Source organism: Macaca thibetana, chromosome 12, assembly GCF_024542745.1.
Source record: "Macaca thibetana thibetana isolate TM-01 chromosome 12, ASM2454274v1, whole genome shotgun sequence".
In the NCBI taxonomy this organism is placed as follows: Eukaryota; Metazoa; Chordata; class Mammalia; order Primates; family Cercopithecidae; genus Macaca; species Macaca thibetana.
The window spans coordinates 107892470-107915895 of record NC_065589.1 but is presented as its reverse complement, the minus strand read 5'-3'; the positions used below and the strand labels follow the sequence as shown (position 1 = coordinate 107915895).

Genomic DNA, 23426 nt, shown 5'->3' with positions numbered 1-23426 from the left:
CAGAATCTGAAAAACACAATATATGAAAAATGGATGGGCCAGGCACGGTGGCTCATGCCTGTAATCCCAGCACTTTGGGAGGCTGAGGCAGGCAGATCACCTGAGGTCAGGAGTTTGAGACCAGCCTGGCCAACATGGCAAAACACTATCTCTACTAAAAATACAAAAATTAGCTGGGCATGGTGGCAGGCACCTGTAGTCCCAGCTGCTCGAGAGGCTGAGGCAGGAGAATAGCTTGAACCCAGGAGGTGGAGGTTGCAGTGAGCTGAGATCATGCCACTACACTCCAGCCTTGGCAACAGAGTGATACTCCGTCTCAAAAAAATAAAAAAAAGAAGAAGATGGAGAGGCGAGGGTCATGCTTAAAGGGAAGCATGGTGTGGTGGAAAGGCAGTAAACTGTGAGTTAAAAACTTGTGGTTTGAGTTCTGACCTTGCCACTAAAAGCTGTGTTTGGAATCTTGGATTAATCACTCAACTTTGATGTCTCAGTTCTCTTTTTTATTAAATGATCCATAATAGTATATAAGGATCCTTCAGCTTTAGAATTCTAAGATTTGTCTTGATTTTTTTTTTTTTTTTTTTTTTTTTTTGAGACAGGGTTTCACTCCAGTTGCCCAGGCTAGAGTGTGATGGCACAATCTCGGCTCACTACAACCTCCATCTCCCAGGCTCAACCAGTTCTTCTGCCTCAGACTCCTGAGTAGCTGGGAATACAGGCACACATCATTGCACTCAGCTAATTTTTGTATTTTTTGTAGAGACGGGATTTCACCATGTTGCCCAGGCTGGTCTCAAACTCCTGTGCTCAAGTGCAAGTGATCCACCTGTGACGGCCTCCCATAGTGCTGGGATTACAGGCATGAGCCACCGTGCCTGGCTTTATGATTTGTGATCTGAAAGGTTATTGCACATAAAAGCACTAAGAAAAAAGGTTAGATTCTTTAAGTGTGATGCTATTCTATTATTTTACATGATAGGTTTTCATTACCTTTAAGGTAGATGAGCTGTAGGAACTATGTTTCTCTTGGTCCAATTCCTCTTCCTATGGCTTAATGTGTATTTCTCGCCACATCTCCTAGACGCAGGCTTGAGTGGCTTTCATTCTCTGCTCCCATTTAAACAAATGAGCACAGCATTATCTCACTTTTTCCTTTGTACCAGGCAGTCAGAACTTTCTTAAGACTCCCAAATACCAACCCCTCCTTGTCCATATCTACAGTTAAGACTCTGAGATGAATGTCAAAGAGCACTTCTAATCCATATGAGGTTGTTGTTTCAGGTATATCAGAGATACTTAAAGGACAATGTGCACAAGCAAAGCAGCCCAATAGGCCAATACATGAAATAAATGAACAACCTTAAATTTCCCAATACAAACCTTAACTCTTCATCTGTACTATGCCCATGTCTGTCCTCCCTTGGGGTGTCCCTTCTGGCAAACTCTAAATTGGTGTTCTAGGTCCTAACCCCTCTTACATTCTCGGAAACCTTTACTACTGAGGATCCCCCCTTCTTTCATCTGTACTTTCTAAATATCTCTCTTTGCTGGATAATTTTTATCAGCATTTATACATGTTAAGCATTAACCATCTTAAAAACAAACAAAAATGCCTCCTTGGTCCTTACTTTGCCTCTCTAGCTTGCAGCCATTCTGTTCCACCTCTTCACAGCCAAGCTTTCAGCCTTACTTTGTGTCTCTCGCTCATTAACAGCACTCCAGACCCTCTAAGCATTTTTCAAATTCTTTTTTTTTTTGCTCTGTCATCCGGGCTGGAGTGCAGTGCCCCGATCTCAGCTCACTGCAAGCTCCGCCTCCCAGGTTTACGCCATTCTCCTGCCTCAGCCTCCCGAGTAGCTGGGACTACAGGCACCCGCCACCTCGCCCAGCTAGTTTTTTGTATTTTTTTAGTAGAGACGGGGTTTCACCATGTTAGCCAGGATAGTATCCATCTCCTGACCTCGTGATCCGCCCGCCTTGGCCTCCCAAAGTGCTGGGATTACAGGCTTGAGCCACCGCGCCCAGCCTCAAATTCTTTTTTTTTTTTTGAGACTGAGTCTCGCTCTATCGCCCAGTGGATCTCGGCTCACTGCAAACTCCGCCTCCTGGGCTCAGGCCATTCTCCTAGACAATGCCCGTCTAATTTTTTGTATTTTTAGTAGAGACGGCGTTTCACCGTGTTAGTCAGGATGGTCTCAATCTCCTGACCTCGTGATCCACCCGCCTCGGCCTCCTAAAAGTGCTGGGATTACAGGCATGAGCCACCGTACCCGGCCTTTTTTCAAGTTCTTTAAGCACTGGCTTAGAATCAAAATGCAAGCTGCCTTGTCCATTTATACTGGTAAGCTTAGGCAGATTACTTTACCTCTGTGCTTTAGTTTTACGGTTTGTGAAGTGGGGATACAAGCTCAATATATATGTGTTGAATAAATTAGTCTTCTACAGAATTTATATTTTAGAAAACATATAGTTACCTTTTCTTTTTAAAGTTGGTAGATAATCCAGGCATCTTATTCTTCTATTTCCCTTTTATTACCTGCTACTCAGTTACTTTACCATTTATTACTGCCACCTTAATGCAGATGGATAGAAGCTTAGATCAGTACAAGCACTACTTGATAAATGCTCTAATTACCACAAAATTTTTACTTAAAAAGCAAGAAGAAACATGCTTAAAAACATCTTCTGGAATATATGTGGATTACTCTTCTGTATAATGTTTCCCTAATCATTATGTTCCTTTTACCTGAAATGACCTCATAAAAATTCCCTTCCCATATCTCACCCTATCTAGTTAGTAAATGCATATTTGTCCTTCGAAACCCAGTTTAGACATTAGTCCCCTGAGAAGCATTCCAAGATGAATTTTCCTTTCACGCCATCTTCAACCAGTATACTCTATGTATTTTCAACACACTTCCACTGTGATATCTATACAATGTAACAAAATTTATATATGTTCCGCAGCTAGGCAATGCATTTCTTGAAGACAAGACAATGTCTTATTCATTTCTGTATTCTAAGGGCCTCTGTGGCCAATATATAGCCGCTCAGTGGACATTTATTTGAACTGCCACCAGAAAGCAAAAACGGTATTTGGACCCTAAGTTGTAGAACACTGGTTTAAGGAACAAAGTCCAATCTTATGAAAATGTCAATGCAACGAGAAAGTATTATGAGAAATAAGTTTTTGCCTATGGAACTTATTTTATCATTAAGCTAAAAAGGCAAAGTAAAAAATTCTCAGAGATCTGACAGACATATTTGCAAACAATGATTCAGTGGAGAGAACTAAGGATCAGTGGTCATAACTGTCCTGAATTCTATTTCTATCTTTGATATCATGCAACACTGAGAAAATTATCAAGAATTATCTCCTTCAGTCTACTATCTCCATACAGTAGGAGTGACAACTACAATGAAATCATACACATTAAAGTATTAAATTATAAAAAATAAAGATGCCACATAAATCCAAGGAATGATCGCTATAGTTACAGTTATGACTGATTACAATTCAAAACTAAACTTCTGAAGACCCTGATCAAATTAAGTTTCCACTGACTAAGAAACGGCTTAGAAAGATTTACAAATCAGTATTTTTCTAAGTGTACAACGAATCTTAATTAAAATTTAATCTGATACACCCACAAACACAAATGTAGACACACACACACACACACACATATGTGATAAACATATACATCCCAAAAATTTGGATTTACTTAAAATTATTTCATGAGTCCTCTTTACTAAAACAAATAAACAATCTGTAAAAATAATGTTAATTATTTGATCACAGCTTTAGTTACATGATCAAGTATGGAAATTCTAATATAAATAACTATCATAAGGAGGGTTATTTTAATCATTATCAATTAAGAACACAATTAATAAATTTAAATTCATTTTTTAAATCTGGAAAATTTAACCATACTAATGTATAACAGAATTAATTCAGCTTGAATTGCATCCCATTTTGAGAAGATAGCAGGGACAAACTTTTCTTTTTGCACTGGAGGCGGAGACAGGCATGCAATAATACAGGAAGCACATGTATGCTACACATGTAAACACCCATACAGAAAGGAAGGAAAAATATTTATACACAAATGCAGATATATTATGGTTATAGCACTCAGAAATTGAAGGGCAGGGGTTTTGTCGGACAGACTTATGTTCGAATCCCAACTCTGCATTAGAGGGGCAGGTTACTTTATCTCTCACAGCCACAGCTTTCTCTCTGAAAGAGTCAGAATAACACCATCACCATCACAGAGATCTTGTAGTAACTGAAAACCATTAATGAAAATGTCTTATAGAAGGTCTATGTCACAAGAGCTACCCTTCTGCTGTCTTCAAAGGGGGTTTACATTCTTCTCAACAAAATAGAATTTTTTCTTAAGTATTGGTTGAGATTCTCAGTTTAGACAAAGAATGTTGGTTAAAAATAGAACGAGAATTCCAATAAAACAATAAGGCTTAGTTAGCACATTGTGAAAGAACCTCAGAACCATTCTTTAAAAAACAAACACCAACAAAAAATTCTCCATACAAGCAAAATCTAACTTGTGATATTCAACCAAAACAGTATTTTGGATAACAAATACAGTTAAGGATATTTGGGCCAGGCACAGTGGCTCACGCCTGTAATGCCAGCAGTTTGGGAGGCCGAGGAGGGCAGATCACGAGGTCAGGAGATCGAGACCAACCTGGCCAACACGGTGAAACCCCATCTCTACTAAAAAACACAAAAAATTAGTGGGCATGGTGGTGGGCGCCTGTAGTCCCACCTACTCGGGAGGCCGAGGCAGGAGAATGGCGTGAACCTGGGAGATGGAGCTGATATCGCGCTGCACTCCAGCCTGGGCGACAGAGCGAGACTCTTGTCTCAAAAAAAAAAAGAAAAAAAGAAAAGAAATATTCTAGGTTGGGCATGGTGATTCACGCCTGTAATCCCAGCACTTTGGGAGACTCAGGCAGGCAGATCACCTGAGGTCAGGAGTTTGAGACCAGCCTCACAAACATGTCAAAACCCCATCTCTACTAAAAATACAAAAATTTGCCAGGCATGGTGGTGGGCACCTGTAATCCCAACTACTCGGGAGGCTGAGGCAGGAGAATCGGTTGAACCTGGGAGACGGAAGTTGAGGTGAGCTGAGATCGCAACACTGCACTCCAACCTGGACTGTCTCAAAAAAGAAAAGAAAAGAAAAGACTTCTAAAATACTCTAAAAGTAGGTATGTTTTATTCTTTTGATTTTAACTAATTAAAAAACTGAAGCAGGCTGGAAGCAGTGGCTCACGCCTGTAATCCCAGCACTTTGGGAGGCCCAGGTGGGTGGATCACCTGAAGTCAGGAGTTTGAGACTAGCCTGACCGATATGGTGAAACCCCATCTCTACTAAAAAATACAAAAATTAGCTGGGAGTGATGGTGGGCGCCTGTAATCCCAGCTACTCGGGAGGCTGAGGCAGGAGGATTGCTTGAACTCAGGAGGCGGAGGTTTCAGTGATCCAAGATCACACCACTGCACTCCAGTCTGGATGACAGAGTGAGACTCCATCTCAAAACAAAACAAAACAAAAACTGAAGCATAGAGAAGTTAATTACTTCAAATACTGAGTCAAGCTTTTTTGTCCTACAGAAAATAATTTTTTTAATGATCACAAAATTTCACTTTTTTTTTTTTTAACCAGAAAGATACCCACCAAGGCAATGAAAGAAATTACAGAAATTTCTTTAATGAATATACAGTTCCATTAAGCAGCCTGCTAGAACATAGTGTAAAGAGAAAGCGTACATATTGGCTTTTTCTAGTGTGGGTGTCCTGGTATTCTTGGGATCTTTCACCTACTCATATGAGTCAGTTTTATATAACACTGTAACATATAATTTCCCTCCTACACACAAGCCAACACTTCAGCGATAACATCTTACCATGAGTTATTTAAGGAATATGGTAACTTGGAACATTTTAGTATTTTATAAAATGTGCAAACAACCAAATTATTACTATGTCAGCAACAAGCTCCTTGGCTTCCAAAGAAGCATTCAGTGTGTTTCAGACTTTTGGGGAGATGTTAAGAAAACATATAAATTGCCTCACTGTAACAAAATATCATAACTTTTTAAAAACTTTGTATTTTATCAAATAGTCATTTTTGAATGTAAAGAAAGGTAATTAGGCAGTGATTTAGTAACCATATATTTACTGGGGAATTATTTCCATGGCTACTAAAGATAGTTAAGTAATAGGGTTCACGAAATGTAGAACTGATTTGGTTTTCTCCATAGTACATCAAACATTCCATTTCTGAAGGGTAATGGAAAGGGTATATGTAAAATCAAGTTACTGAAAATACAAAGGGAATATCCAGGTCTTTTTTATGGTATAGGCTAAAGTTATTTTGCCTTTAGCATTACCAAAAATCAGTCATTCCATGACTAGACTTTGGAAATTATTATATTCTGACATTTTCATTGAATTATTTATCATGAAGAGACAACTTCAGTCTTCTGTCACTGGAAGGATGAAGGCTCCCAAAGGAAGAAAGAAAAAACAGAAATGAAGGAATGTAAAGTGAAACAGCAAATAAATACAAGAATAAAATTCTTCCCTGAGAGACTCCAGAGACTTGTGGCATTATAAAGAAAAGCACCAACTTTATATCTGATGGGAAACTAATTTAAAACAAAACATACTGTCATAGATAACTACATAGTATATGAAACATTTCTATCTCATAGTGTATTCAAATTAGAAATGACCTGTTTAAAACTCACAGATGTTCACAAGGTTGGGATTATCTCAGCATGCTTGCATTGTCACTATATGACTTTTTTCCCCTAGTCTTGCATTATGACATGTCAGAATCGATGGTATAACAGAATGCCATGTCTGTATTTCATCATAACAAGAATCTGCAATATTCTCATGGAAGGCAGAGTGGTGGAACAGAGAGTCAAGCAGAAATAGGTTGAAATATCAGCCCCACTGTTACTGGCTTATAAGTCTTATTTATACCTCAGACAAATTATACTGAGAGTTGAACAAACAGGAGGTTGTTAATAAATTTGTATAAATGAACCACTTTAAGCTCAACATGGTTCGTTTACAGGTAAAGGAGAGCTAGTAATAAGTATATACGTCATAGGGTTGTAGTCTTATATATGTAACACGTTTAGCATATAATATGTGCTTTTGAAAATCAAATTCACTTTATTCATTCCTATACCCTAAGAAAGTAGACCATTTAATTACTAGTACAGCTGTACTATTTTTATTACGGTAAAATAGATAACATAAAATTTACTATTTTAAGCATTTTAAATATACAGTCGAATGGCACATTAAGTACATTCACTTTGTTGTGCAACCATCACAACTATCCATCTCCTGAACTTTATCATCCCAAACTAAAACTCTACCCATTAAATGATAATTCTCATGATGTCCCATCTCCATAAACTCTGGTAGCCACCTTCTATTTTCTGTTTCTATGAATTTGAATATTCTAGGTACCTCATGTAAGTGAAATCATAAAATATTTGTCCTTCAGTTATACATAAAGGATCAAATAATCCAATGGCATATTTAGTAACAGCAACTCATCTACCAAAAAGACCTAAAATAAACATATGCATACATACCAATACCACAAAAATCTATTTTTATGATCAAAGAATTTGAGCTGGGAAAAGGACATTGATTTACTAATCAATTTTATGGCATAACTGGAAAACTATTACCATTGCCCACATAATGCTCTTTATAAGTACTAAGTAGTAGTATACATATGAAAGGACTCAGGTAATGCACACTGTCTTTGTCTCAAGATACTTGGTAATAAGATTTTTTTAAAAAGATGGAAAGGAAAAGAATATGGAAGTACACATTCGATTTTAAAATGTATTTTCATAATAGTGTACCCGCATCATTAGGTAAACCCACAGAATTTATTCTGGTGCCTATGAATAGATAATGGTGTCTTGGTATTTGTCTTAAATAGAACCAAGGTCATTGTCAAATATTTCTGGCTATGACACAATGGCCATCTTTCTTTTAGACCCCCAGGTGGCAGTGTGGCCCAGGGTAGAAGTCACTTTCTCAGTTGCAAAGCTCCCATCCTACCCAATATAAAAATATTCCTTTTTATAGAAGAAACTTACCTTGCCTGATAGACACACTTATAAAAACTAATTTGGTCACACGCAGAGGCTCATGCTTGTAATTCCCGCACTTTGGGAGGCTGAGACAGGCAGATCGATTGATCTCAGGAGTCTGAGACCAGACTGTGCAACATAGTGAAACCCTGTCTCTACCAAAAACAGAAATACAAAAAATAGCAGGGCGTGGTGGCGTGTGTCTGTAGTCTCAGCTACTTGGGAAGCTGAGGCAGGAGGATCACACGAGCCTGGAAAGCAGAGATTGCAGTGAACCATGACAGCACCCCTGCACTCCAGCCTGGGAGACACAGCAAGACCCCATTTCAAAAATGAACAAACAAACAAAAAAACAAAAAACTAATCTAGAATGCTAAAACCAACAATTAGTTTCAGTTCAGTTTTAGTAAATAATATAAATTCATTGGATTCTGCCATGTTTGACTCAACCCGACTCTAGCCTTAAATTTCCTCCTTAAGGGATTGATATAATTTAGATGTTTGTCCCCTCCAAATCTCTTATTAAAATGTGATCCCCAAAGGTGGATGTAGGGTCTTGTGGGAGGAATCTGGCTCATGGGGGCATGGTGCTCTCTCCACGGTTAGAAGTGAATTCTCACACGTTTAGTTACCATGAAATCTGATCATTAGAAAGAACTGGCACCTCCTCTCTCTCTTGCTCCCTCTCTCACCATATGACATGCCTGCTCCTAACCTTCCACTATGAGTAAAAGCTTCCTGAGGTCTCACCAGTAGCCAAGTAGATGCTGGTATTATGCTAGTACGGCCTGCAGAACCGTGAGTCAAATAAACTTATTTTCTTTATAAATTACCCAGCATCACATATTCCTTTATAGCAATACTAAAAGGACTAATACAAGGACAGATACTGAAATATTTTCGAGAATACCTGTAGTTTGGATTAAATATAGTACAGTAACTATGATAAGCTGAGAGTTCAATATCTAGGTGTTCAAAGTTATTTCTTCTAAGGTAGGGGAAAGAAAGGTTTTATACATACCAGTGAGGTATCATAAACCGAGAATTGAGATGAAACTCAAAAGGGCATTACCTTAATCCAAAAACACACCACCCCTGCACTCCCATTCACACACTGACTTTCAGGATGATACTTGCCATGTGCCTCTGCCTTCATGAACTAGTAAGAACCATAGCATGTTTGTTCTGCAGACAAAAGGGCTGTTCTACCTTGCACTTCATTTGTTGGTTTCCTCATTTGTTGATGCCTAACAACGGAATCAACCATTCACTTACCTAGTAGCCAGTTTTAATTGTTAGAAATGAACACATTCTTCTGCATTTTGTAACTATTCCCTAATTTCTAGTTTCTGAATGGGAAAAAAGAACCCTTTCTTACAGTCTATACTTACACATGAAGCATTCACTTAACATTGGGGTCTCATTTACATCTTCACTGCTAGATAGGATCCTCTTCCTGCCCTCCATCCACTTCTCTGTCTGCAGTCATTTTGAAAGCCTCGGTTTGCAGAGACGATTCATCTATTCATAAATATGTAAATAACTCACAATAATTAAATCTAACGCTTCTTTTTTTTTTTTTTTTTTTTTTGAGACGGAGTCTCGCTCTGCCGCCCAGGCTGGAGTGCAGTGGCCGGATCTCAGCTCACTGCAAGCTCCGCCTCCCGGGTTCACGCCATTCTCCCGCCTCAGCCTCCCGAGTAGCTGGGACTACAGGCGCCCGCCACCGCGCCCGGCTAGTTTTTTTGTATTTTTTAGTAGAGACGGGGTTTCACCGTGTTAGCCAGGATGGTCTCGATCTCCTGACCTCGTGATCCGCCCGTCTCGGCCTCCCAAAGTGCTGGGATTACAGGCTTGAGCCACCGCGCCCGGCACGCTTCTTGACTATATCTTTTGAACTGGGCATCATGTTGTCATGCTCAATTTCATAGAGTTTTAAGAGTATACCCGTGATCATAATGGTAGCATGGGCATACTCTTGACATGGATGGAATGAACAGAACCTAAAGCCAGCTTTGGCCAAAGCTCATGCTTCTTTTGTGCTATCCCAGTGTTATGAAGCAGTTAAAGCAATGCTAAGCACTACACAGATACTTTCCAGAAAGGCCAAGTTTTAAAGTTATTTCATTAGGTTATTTTGGGGATTCACGAAAACATACAAAGTGCTAATGGATATTCAAATTAACCAAAGAAAAAATTAAAGTGGCTAATAAGGCAAATAAAAATACTAAAATTTTGGCTAGGTGCAGTGGCTCACAGCTGTAATCCCAGCACTTTGGGAGGCTGAGGCGAAAGGATCACCTGAGTTCACGAGATCAAGACCATCCTGGTCAACATGGTAAAACCCAGTCTCTACTAAAAACACCAAAATTAGCCAGACATGGTGACAGGTGCCTGTGATCCTAGCTACTCATGAGGCTAAGGCAGGAGAATCGCTTGAACCCAGGAGGTGGAGGTTGCAGTGAGCCAAGATCACACCATTGTACTGCAGCCTGGACAACAGAGCGAGACTACATCTCAAAAGAAAAAAAAGAAAAAAAATTAAAACGTTTAATGAGTTTGCTGATCTAATAAAAGTTAAAGAGACAACTAAACTCAATGTGTGGAGCTTGTATGGATCATATGAATAAACCAAGAGCATGAAAACACTTTTGAAATAAGTGGGGACATTTTAATATGGACCAAGTATTAGATATATTGAGCAATTAAATTTTGATAGCTGTCATAAATAACATTGTATGGATGAGAAAAGTTTCTTATTTGTTAGAGATTAAAATAACATAAGTATTTATGGGTAAAATATTTCTTAAATTTACTTTTAAACATTCCAGGGAAAGAAAAGTATGTCTGTAGATAAGGAACAGGAAACAACAATCAATAACTAGCAAAATGTTCACAATTATTAAAGTTGTGTAATAACCATACAAGGAGTTCTTATACTCCTCTCTGTACTTCTACATACACTTGAAAATTCCTATAACAAAAATGTTTAGATAAAACAAAAGGCAGTACTGTACTTTGTACATTTTCTTAACGGTACTAAACACGGGGTAATTATGTTACAGACCTCAGTTGGGAGAAAACCAGAAAATCCAACAAATACTTACCTCTCCATATTTCTTTTCTTTTCTTTTTTTTTTTTTTTTTTTTTTGAGACTGGGTCTCACTCTGTCTCCCAGGCTGGAGTGCAGTGGTGTGATCATGGCTGACTACAGCCTTGACCTCCCAGGCTCAAGAGATCCTTCCGCATCAGCCTCTCAAGTAGCTTGGGATTATAGGCATGTGCCACCATGCCTGGCTAATGTTTAATTTTTACTTAAAAGAAATTTTTTATAGACACAGCCTCACTATGTTGCCCAGACTGGTCTCAAATTCCTGGGCTCAAGCTATCCTCCACCTTGGCATCCCAAAGTGCTGGGATTACAGACATAAGCCACCATGCCTACGTTCTCTATATTTCTAATAACATATTTTACTATTTTAAACTCTTATCATATTTGCTTATGCATCATCACTTTTTAATTAGTGATTTTAAATTTAGTGTTTTTCATTTTACTTGCTGTGAAGTATAGTATGTCTTCTTCTCTGTTATGTGTAAATATACATATACATAACCAGAAAGAAGGAGAAAGATGGATGGATATGTATATGTAACAAGAAAATTACCCAAAATGGAAATACAGAGGCAAAAGGTGATTAGGGGGGAAAACAAAGTCATAGTCTATACTAATTCTCTGGAGTTTTCCAAAGTCTAAGTAGTTATGCTGATTATTCTCAGTTTGCTCTCTCCTACAGAATTCTCCCTTAAAAACTAGCTTCAAATGGAGTTTGATCAATGGAGGTACCAGCTGGAGATTATACAACAGGAAGAAGGAATGGTAGAGGAAGGTCTGGTAGTAGCTGGATCCTGCCTGAGGGCCCTCTTCCTTAGCTCCAAGGCCCACTGGGCTATACTTGTTCTCTCAGGCCTAGGAATGGTCAGGACTGGTTGCTATCTATTGCCGGTTTCTTGGTAAGTAAAACTAAGTGTTGGCTCTCTTAACCTTACACTTCTGAAACAGTTTCCCACTAAAATCTTTTAAGTTGAATCATCTGAGTAAATTTCTATTTCCTGCTAAAATTGTCAAATGAAGTAGTATAAGAAAATAGAGTAGCCCAGGTGTGGTGGCTCAGGTCTGTAATTTCAGCCCTTTGGGAGGCCAAGGCTGGAGGACTGCTTAAGTCCAGGAGTTGGAGACCAGCCTGGGCAACACCAGTGAGACTCCATGTCTCCAAAAAATTATTAGCCAGGTACGATGGTATGTGCCTGTGGTTACAACTCAGGAGGCTGATGTGGGAGGAGGACTGTTTGAGCCCTCAAAGTCAAGGTTGCATTGAGCCATGACCATGCCACCACACTCCAACCTGAGTGACAAATGAGACCCTGTCTCAAAAAACAAAAAAAGAAAAAAGAGTGTTAACAGTTCAGTCTGGAAACACACACACACATATACACACATAAAACAAACACACACACTTATTTATTGCTTATTAGAATTTGTTTTCTTTTTGATAAATTACCTAAAATAGAACTATTTCGATAGTGTCTATGCTTAAAAATATACATATATACACACACACACAAATATACATACATACATTGAATGTATATATAATGAAAAGCAAAGCACATTTAATATTTTTACTAAATGTTACTGAAGTATTAAAAACACAGAAATTATGCAAATCTCAAGTATATGGCTTAAGAAAATTCAGAATTTTTCATAAAGAGAACATACCCACGTAAATAGCACAAAGTTAAAGAAACAATATTATCAACACCCCCCAAAGCCTCTCTTGTGGCCTATCCTTTCACGATACCCACACCTCCACTGAATGCTGGCCACTAACTGACATTGAACACCACAGATTAATATGTTATTTATATTTCATATAAGTGGTTATGCATAAATTAGTATCTTATATAACTCTTATGTAAATGGACAAATACACTTCATGTATGTATGTACAATTAATATGTCTTTCATGGCTGGTTTCTTTCACTCAACACTATGTTTGAAAAATTCAAACAGTTGTTATGGTAGCTATAAATTTGTTCATTCTCATTGTTTTAAGTTTTCCATTATGTGAATATACCATGATTATCTCCCATTATAGGGTGGATAGACAGCTGAACTATTATGAATGAGGCTGCTATTTTTAACTATTATGAATAGGGCTGCTATTACCTTATTATATATATAAACATATATGTGTTATATATGTTTGTATGTACTTAATACATGTTTATGTATACAGGTTACGTGTATATGTATATTTTATGTTACGTATGTATATATGTAAACATATATGTGTATATATACTTATATATGTTATATATACTTATATACCTACAGCAAGGATTACTAGCTCTCAGAAAACACGTATGTTCAGTGTAGACACTGCCAAACAGTTTTCCAAAGTAGTAGTGCCAATTTACCCTTCTAACAATAGTATAAGACAGTTAACATTGTTTCATATCCTTGCTGGTATTGTCTTTTTTTTTTTATGCAGTCATTCCGGTGGGTATGTATGTAGTGGCATTCCGGTTTTGTTCTTATATATGCATATCTCCAACAGAAATTTATATATGTTCACCAATGCAACTTAACATTATTCCGAAATTCACTGGCTAGAGAATTGTAGAAGGGTACTTTCAGATCAAGAGTCTGATAAAGTGGAAGGTTTATCTACAATGAAAACAGCAGTTAAGTTCATCTGTTTAAAAAGTACACCTATTGGCCGGGCGCAGTGGCTCATGCCTGTAATCCCAGCACTTTGTGAGGCTGAGGCAGTCAGATTACTTGATGTCCGGAGTTCAAGACCAGCCTGGCCAACATGGTGAAAACCCATCTCTACAAAAATACAAAAATTAGCTGGACATGATGGTGGGTGCCTGTAACTCCAGCTACTCAGAAGGCTGAGGCGGGAGAATCACTTGAACCCAGGAGGTGGAGGTTGCAGTGAGCCGAGATTGTGCCACTGCACTCCAGCCTGGGCGAGAGAGTGAGAATCTGTCTCCAAAAAAAGAAAAAAAAAAAAGGGCACCTATTGATACATGCATGCATAACACTTTCAGACATGGACAGCCAAGTCTCTACAGACACTCTTACAGGACCCACTCTGCTTGAAGAGGGCACAAAACAATAATGTTAATCTACAGATCAAATTAATACAGAATGCCAAGATATGGTTTCTCATAAATTAGATAAATCAGGCAGTATGCAATTAACTCGTAAATTTTTGTGACTTACCTCTTTTGGCTTTTTTATTTTCTTATACTTAGGATTCATTCATACTTTCACTTAATTACCCTTACCTTGTTAGGTTGAGATGATACACAAGGAAATTTATGCCCTTAAAATAATTTAACAAAGAATCTTCTTATAGGAAAACCACCAGGTATTTCAAAATTTTTGTTTACTGATGCAAAAATTCAATCTACAGTCAGCCAAATAATTGAGGATTATAAGACAACAAAAGGAGCACACCTAAATGGGTAATGTAACAGAAAACTTTTCAATTTTAGGAGAGAAAAGAAAACAATGAAAGAAATTAGGTTGTCATCAAGTGATACTTTTAAAGAATAAAAATTACTATGAAATCTTCTCTTATCGTTTTTGCAAATGCCTTAAATACCACAAAGTCTTTTCTGCCCCAGATAGACAATTAAAACAAATTGCTCTGCCAGGATTTCCAGAAAAAATAAAATTCACTTTATTTCAGAACAATATCCATACAAAGAGTATGAACTAATGAGAAAGGCAAAAAAGAAAATGTACAATGCTAAGCCAAATAATTTCATTCAATCACAGGCTTCTTACATCTCCTGAATAAGTACATGACAAGTAGCAAATGTTCTTGTTCAACTGTATACTAAAAATTTCATGTATTAATACATTTGTCAACTATTTTTAACCATTTATATTCACAAACATACATATTCAGAAATAAATATATCACATACACACTCATTAATAAAAAATTAGGTAATGTATCTAACACTAAGCTTGATGGAGCAGAGATTCAAAGATTTAATGCATGGTTATTTCATATCTATGAAAAAACTGGGAGAAACCTAAAAATCTCAAATGGCAAAACAAAAATATAGTTTACCAAAATACTAAATATTTCAAAAACCTGGCGGGGTTTTTAAATATTTAATAAATATTAATAAAATTAATTAATTAATTAAATTTAAATATTTAATAAATATTTTAAGTATTACAGTGGCTCACACCTGTAATCCCAGCACTTTGGGAGGTCAAAGTGGGCAGATCACTTCAGATTAGGAGTTGGAGATCAGCCTGGCCAATATGGTGAAACCCCGCCTCTACCAAAAATATAAAAAATTTGGGCAGCTTTGAAGAGAGCAGTGGTTCTCCCAGCATGGAGGCTGAGATCTGAGAACGGACAGACTGCCTGCTCAAGTGGGTCCCTGACCCCTGAGTAGCCTAACTGGGTGCAGTTAGGTGCAGACCGACACCTCACACCTCACACGGCTGGGTACACCCCTGAGACGAAGCTTCCAGAGTAAGAATCAGACAGCAATACTCGCTGTTCAGCAATATTCTATCTTCTGCAGCCTCCACTGCTGATACCCAGGCAAACAGGGTCTGGAGTGGACCTCAAGCAAACTCCAACAGACCCGCAGCTGAGGGTCCTGACTGTCAGAAGGAAAACGAACAAACAGAAAGGACACCCACACCAAAACCCCATCAGTACGTCACCATCATCAAAGACCAAAGGCAGATAAAACCACAAAGATGGGGGAAAAGCAGTGCAGAAAGGCTGGAACTTCAAAAAATCAGAGTGCATCTCACCCTCCAAAGGAACGCAGCTCATCGCCAGCACTGGAACAAAGCTGGACGGAGAATGACTTTGACGAGTTGAGAGAAGAAGGCTTCAGTCGATCAAACTGCTCAGGGCTAAAGGAGGAACTACGTACCCAGCACAAAGAAAGTAAAAACCTTGAAAAAATAATGGATGAATGGATAATTAGAATAATCAATGCAGAGAAGACCTTGAAAGAACTGATAGAGATGAAAACCATGACACGAGAACTACGTGACAAATGCACAAGCTTCAATAACCGACTCGATCAACTGGAAGAAAGAGTATCAGTGATTGAAGATCAAATGAATGAAATGAAGCAAAAAGAGAAGTGTAGAGAAAAAAGAGTGAAAAGAAATGAACAATGCCTCCAAGAAATATGGGATTATGTGAAAAGACCAAATCTACGTCTGATTGGTGTGCCTCAAACTAACGGGGAAAATGGAACCAAGTTGGAAAACACTCTGCAGGATATCACCCAGGAGAACTTCCCCAACCTAGTAAGGCAGGCCAACATTCAAATTCAGGAAATACAGAGAATGCCACAAAGATACTCCTCGAGAAGAGCAACTCCAAGACACATAATTGTCAGATTCACCAAAGTTGAAATGAAGGAAAAAATGTTAAGGGCAGCTAGAGAGAAAGGTTGGGTTACCCACAAAGGGAAGCAGATCAGACTAACAGCAGATCTCTCAGCAGAAACTCTACAAGCCAGAAGAGAGTGGGGGCCAATATTCAACATTCTCAAAGAAAAGAATTTTCAACCCAGAATTTCATATCCAGCCACATTAAGTTTCATAAGGGAAGGAGAAATAAAATCCTTTACAGACAAGCAAATGCTAGAGATTTTGTCACCACCAGGCCTACCCTACAAGAGATCCTGAAGGAAGCACTAAACATGGAAAGGAACAACAGGTACCAGCCATCGCAAAAACGTGCCAAAATGTAAAGATCATCGATGCTAGGAAGAAACTGCATCAACTAAAGAGCAAAACAACCAGCTAATATCATAATGACAGGATCAAGTTCACACATAACAATATTAACCTTAAATGTAAATGGCCTAAATGGTCCAATTAAAAGACACAGACTGGCAAATTGGATAGAGTCAAAAACCATCAGTTTGCTGTATTCAGGAGACCCATCTCACATGCAGAGACACACATAGGCTCAAAATAAAGAGATGGAGGAAGATCTACCAAGCAAATGGAAAGCAAAAAAAAGCAGGGGTTGCAATCCTAGTCTCTGAAAAAACAGACTTTAAACCATCAAAGATCAAAAGAGACAAAGAAGGTCATTACATAATGGTAAAGGGATCAATTCATCAGGAAGAGATAACTATCCTAAATATATATGCACCTAATACAGGAGCACCCAGATTCATAAAGCAAGTCCTTAGAGACTTACAAAGAGACTTAGACTCCCATACAATAATAATGGGAGACTTTAACACCCCACTGTCAACATAAGACAGATCAACAAGACAGAAAGTTAACAAGGATATCCAGGAATTGAACTCAACTCTGCACCATGCAGACCTAATAGACATCTACAGAACTCTCCACCCCCAATCAACAGAATATACATTCTTCTCAGCACCACATCGAACTTATTCCAAACTTGAAAACATAGTTGGAAGTAAAGCACTACTCAGCAAATGTACAAGAACAGAAATTATAACAAACTGTCTCTCAGACCACAGTGCAATCAAACTAGAACTCAGGACTAAGAAACTCAATCAAAACCGCTCAACTACATGTAAACTGAACAACCAGCTCCTGAATGACTACTGGGTACATAATACAATGAAGGCAGAAATAAAGATGTTATTTGAAACCAATGAGAACTAAGATACAACATACCAGAATCTCTGGGACACATTTAAAGCAGTGTGTAGAGGGAAATTTATAGCACTAAATGCCCATAAGAGAAAGCAGGAAAGATGTAAAACTGACACCCTAACATCACAATTAAAAGAACTAGAGAAGCAAGAGCAAACATATTCAAAAGCTCGCAGAAGGCAAGAAATAAATAAGATCAGAGCAGAACTGAAGGAGATAGAGACACAAAAAACCCTCCAAAATTCAATGAATCCAGGAGAAGGTTTTTTGAAAAGATCAACAAAATTGATAGACCACTAGCAAGACTAATAAAGAAGAAAAGACAGAAGGATCAAATAGACGCAATAAAAAATGATAAAGGGAATATCACCACCGACCCCACAGAAATACAAACTACCATCAGAGAATACCATAAACACCTCTATGCAAATAAACTAGAAAACCTAGAAGAAATGGATAATTTCCTGGACACTTACACTCTCCCAAGACTAAATCAGGAAGAAGCTGAATCCTTAAATAGAACAATAGCAGGCTCTGAAATCGAGGTAATAATTAATAGCCTACCAACCAAAAAAAGTCCAGGACCAGACGGTTTCACAGCCAAATTCTACCAGAGGTACAAGGAGGAGCTGGTACCATTCCTTCTGAAACTATTCCAACGAATAGAGAAAGAGGGAATCCTCCCTAACTCATTTCATGAGGCCAACGTCATCCTGATACCAAAGCCTGGCAGAGACATAACAAAAAGAGAGAATTTTAGACCAATATCCCTGATGAACATCGATGCAAAAAATCTCAATAAAATACTGGCAAACCGAATCCAGCAGCACATCAAAAAACTTATCCACCATGATCAAGTGGGCTTCATCCCTGAGATGCAAGGCTGGTTCAACATACGCAAATCAATAAACGTAATCCAGCATATGAACCAGAACCAAAAACAAAAACCACATGAGTATCTCAATAGATGCAGAAAAGGCCTTTGACAAAAATTCAACAGCCCTTCATGTTAAAAACTCTCAATAAATTCGGTATTGATGGAACGTATCTCCAAATAATAAGAGCTATTTATGACAAACCCACAGCCAATATCATATTGAATGGGCAAAAACTGGAAGCATTCCCTTTGAAAACTGGCACAAGACAGGGATGCCCTCTCTCACAACTCCTATTCAACATAGCCTTGGAAGTTCTGGCCAGGGCAATCAGGCAAGAGAAAGAAATAAAGAGTATTCAGTTAGGAAAAGAAGAAGTCAAATTGTCCCTATTTGCAGATGACATGATTGTATATTTAGAAAACCCCAACGTCTCAGTCCAAAATCTCCTTAAGCTGGTAAGTAACTTCAGCAAAGTCTCAGGATACAGAATCGATGTGCAAAAATCACAAGCACTCTTATACACCAGTAACAGACAAACAGAGAGCCAAATCATGAATGAACTCCCATTCACAGTAGCTTCAAAGAGAATAAAATACCTAGGAATCCAACTTACAAGGGATGTTATTGGGGACCGTGCCGGTGGGGGGGTGGAGAATGAACAGACACAAAAGACAAAGACAAACAGAGAACATGGCGGCCGCCCTCAGAGCCTCCGTCTCACTTTATTTATACTCCATAAACCCCACATCAGCAGAAAGAACACAATGCAAAACAAATTTTCTTTACCCAGATGTAACCTTCTGCTTAGTTCCTTGTCTCTATGCTCTTCCTTATTTGTCCGCCTTCTTGGCGCCTACGGGAGTTCATTAAAAGTTCAATTGGAGATACTGTCCTTGAGCCCTATCTATTCTTAGCATTCTGTTTTCAAGGGCCCCTGCAGGATGTAAAGGACCTCTTCAAGGAGAACTACAAACCACTGCTCAGTGAAATAAAAGAGGACACAAACAAATGGAAGAACATACCATGCTCATGGATAGGAAGAATCAATATTGTGAAAATGGCCATAATGCCCAAGGTAATTTATAGATTCAATGCCATCCTCATTAAGCTACCAATGACTTTCTTCACAGAATTGGAAAAAACTGCTTTAAAGTTCATATGGAACCAAAAAAGAGCCTGCATTACCAAGACAGTCCTAACCCAAAAGAACAAAGCTGAAGGCATCACGCTACCTGACTTCAAACTATACTACAAGGCTACAGTAACCAAAACAGCATGGTACTGGTACCAAAACAGAGATTTAGACCAATGGAACAGAACAGAGCCCTCAGAAATAATACCACACGTCTACAACCATCTGATCTTTGACAAACCTGACAAAAACAAGAAATGGGGAAAGGATTCCCTATTTAATAAATGGTACTGAGAAAATTGGCTAGCCATAAGTAGAAAGCTGAAACTGGATCCTTTCCTTACTCCTTATATGAAAATTAATTCAAGATGGATTAGAGACTTAAATGTTAGACCTAATACCATAAAAACCCTAGAGGAAAACCTAGGTAATACCATTCAGGACATAGGCATGGGCAAGGACTTCATGTCTAAAACACCAAAAGCAATGACAGCAAAAGCCAAAACTGACAAATGGGATCTAATTAAACTAAAGAGCTTCTGCATAGCAAAAGACACTACCATCAGAGTGAACAGGCAACCTACACAATGGGAGAAAATTTTTGCAATCTACTCATCTGACAAAGGGCTAATGTCCAGAACCTACAAAGAACTCAAACAAATTTACAAGAAAAAAACAAATAACCCCATCATAAAGTGGGCAAAGGATATGAACAGACACTTCTCAAAAGACGACATTCATACAGCCAACAGACACATGAAAAAATGCTCATCATCACTAGCCATCAGGGAAATGCAAATCAAAACCACTGTGAGACACCATCTCACACCAGTTAGAATGGCAATCATTAAAAAATCAGGAAACAACAGGTATTGGAGAGGATGTGGAGAAATAGGAAAACTTTTACACTGTTGGTGGGACTGTAAACTAGTTCAACCATTGTGGAAGACAGTGTGGTGATTCCTCAAGGATCTAGAACTAGAAATACCATTTGACCCAGCCATCCCATTACTGGGTATATACCCAAAGGATTATAAACCATGCTGCTATAAAGACACATGCACACGTATGTTTATTACGGCACTATTCACAATAGCAAAGACTTGGAATCAACCCAAATGTCCATCAGTGACAGACTGGATTAAGAAAATGTGGCACATATACACTATGGAATACTATGCAGCCACAAAAAAGGATGAGTTCGTGCCCTTTGTAGGGACATAGATGCAGCTGGAAACCATCATTCTCAGCAAACTATCATAAGAACAGAAAACCAAACACCGCATGTTCTCCGTCATAGGTGGGAATTCAACAATTAGATCAGTTGGACACAGGAAGAGGAACATCACACACCAGAGCCTATTATGGGGAGGGGGTAGGGGGGAGGGATAGCATTAGGAGATATACCTAATGTAAATGACGAGTTAATGGGTGCAGCACACCAACATGGCACATGTATACATATGTAACAAACCTGCACGTTGTGCACATGTACCCTAGAACTTAAAGTATAATAATAAAAAAAATTTTTTTATATATATATATATAAATTAGCCAGGCGAGGTGGTGGGCACCTGTAAATCCCAGCTACTCACGAGGGAGAGGTGGGAGGATCACTTGAACCTGGGAGGCAAAGGTTGCAGTGAGCCAAGACTGCGCCAACGCACTCCAGCCTGGACAACAGAGTAAGACTGTCTCAATAAAATAAAAATAAATTAAAAAATAAATATACTTTAAAAACCCCAATAACTGAAGGAGTATACCTAGAAAGAACACTTCAGGCTATACATCTCAGAGAAACAAAACAAAACAAACGTAACATGACATGACATAACATAACATAACAGCCAAACAGAGTTTCAAAGTAGGAGGAATAGCTGTGTTGCAAAGTCAAGAATCCCTTCTCAGCAGCAACGCAGGATGATATGTCCACTGTCTATTGCTGGGGCCAGTCTGGGTAGAGGAGAAGAGAAGCAGGCAAGGCTCAACAACAAATGCTGAATGTAGGAAGTAGTCACATTAAGGCAGGGGAATGTATGAGAGACTTTGCCTTGCTAGCCATCTTTCTTTTGATTCAGAAGATACAGGCATACCTCCAAGATATTGTGAGTTCAGCCCAAAATGAGATAGATTATTATAATAATTATTATAGCAGTCACTATTTACAGTGTCTGCTCCCCTAGAGGCACTGTACAGGGTGCTGTCATAAACATGGCATTTAATCTTTATAGTTGGTCACAATACTGTCAGACTAATACAGGCATACCTTGGAGATATTGTGGGTTTCATTCCAGATCACCTCAATAAAGCTAATGTCATAAAAAGGTGAGTCACACAGACTTGTTTCCCAGTGTATATTAAAGCTCTGTTTACACCATAATGTAGCCTATTAAGTATGCAATAGCATGTCTAAAACAATGTACATATCTTAGTTTTAAAACATTGCTAAAAAATGGTAATGAACATGTGATTGTTTAGAGAGTTGTAATCTTTTTGGATTACATTTTCTTCTTACATCTCCTTAGACGTGAATAAATAAATGACAAATAAGAAACATTCTTGTTCAACTGTATACTAAAAATTTCATGTATTAATATATTTATCAATTATTAACCATGTATATTCACAAATACACATATCCAGAGATAAATATGGAGAGTGAAGGGTTTTACCTCAATGTTTGTTGATGGCTGCTGACTAATCGAGGTGGTGGTTGCTGAAGGGTGTGACAGCTGTGGCAATTTCTTGAAAATAAGGCAACAATGACTTATGCCACATCAATTGACTTTCTTTCATGAAAGATTTCTCAAAGCATGCACTGCTGTTTGAAAGCATTTTAGTAACAGAAGTTCTTTCAAAATTGAAATAATACTCTCCAACCTGCTGATGCTTTATCTACTCAGTATACGTTTTATTCTAAATCTTTTGTTGTCATTTCAACAATGCTCACAGCATCTTCACCAGGAGTAGATTCCATCTCAAGAAACCACTTTCTTTGTTCATCCATAGGAAGCAATTCCTCATCCATTCAAGTTTTAATGTGAGATTGCAACAATTTAGTCACATCTTCAGGCTCCACTTCTAATTCTAATTCTCTTGCTATTTCCACATCTGCAGTTACTTTCTCCACTGAAGCCTTTTTTTTTTTTTTTCAATATAAGAGGAATCTTGCTCTGTTGAGCAGGTTAGCGTGCAGTGGTGTGATCTCAGTGGGTTCAAGCAATTCTCCTGCCTCAGCCTTCTGAGTAGCTGGGATCACAGGTGGTTGCCATCATGCCTGGCTAATTTTTGTATTTTTAGTAGAGATGGGGTTTTGCCATGTTGACCAGGCTGGTCTCAAAACTCCTGACCTCAGGTGATCCACCCGCTTGGCCTCCCAAAGTGCTGGGATTACAGGCAAGCCACTGCACCCAGCCCCCTCTACTGAAATCTTGAACCCCTCCAAGTAATCCATGAGGATTGGAATCAACTTCTTCCAAATTCCTATTGATTTGACATTTTAACCTCCTCCTATGAATCATGAATGTCCTTAATGGC

At 38.4% G+C, this 23426-nt stretch overlaps 1 protein-coding gene across 9 annotated transcripts in view; it reads right to left on the bottom strand.

The window, feature by feature from the left end:
- The window catches only part of ZRANB3 (zinc finger RANBP2-type containing 3), a 304975-nt gene that overhangs the window by 244948 nt on the left and 36601 nt on the right, over positions 1-23426 (bottom strand). The window contains exon 2 of one of the 9 annotated variants that reach the window (XM_050750969.1): positions 6787-9687. The exons of the other annotated variants lie outside the window; for them this stretch is intronic. The gene's annotated coding sequence lies outside the window, so the exon portion shown is untranslated. The remainder of the gene's footprint in view (positions 1-6786; positions 9688-23426) is intronic. 9 annotated transcript variants of the gene reach the window in all.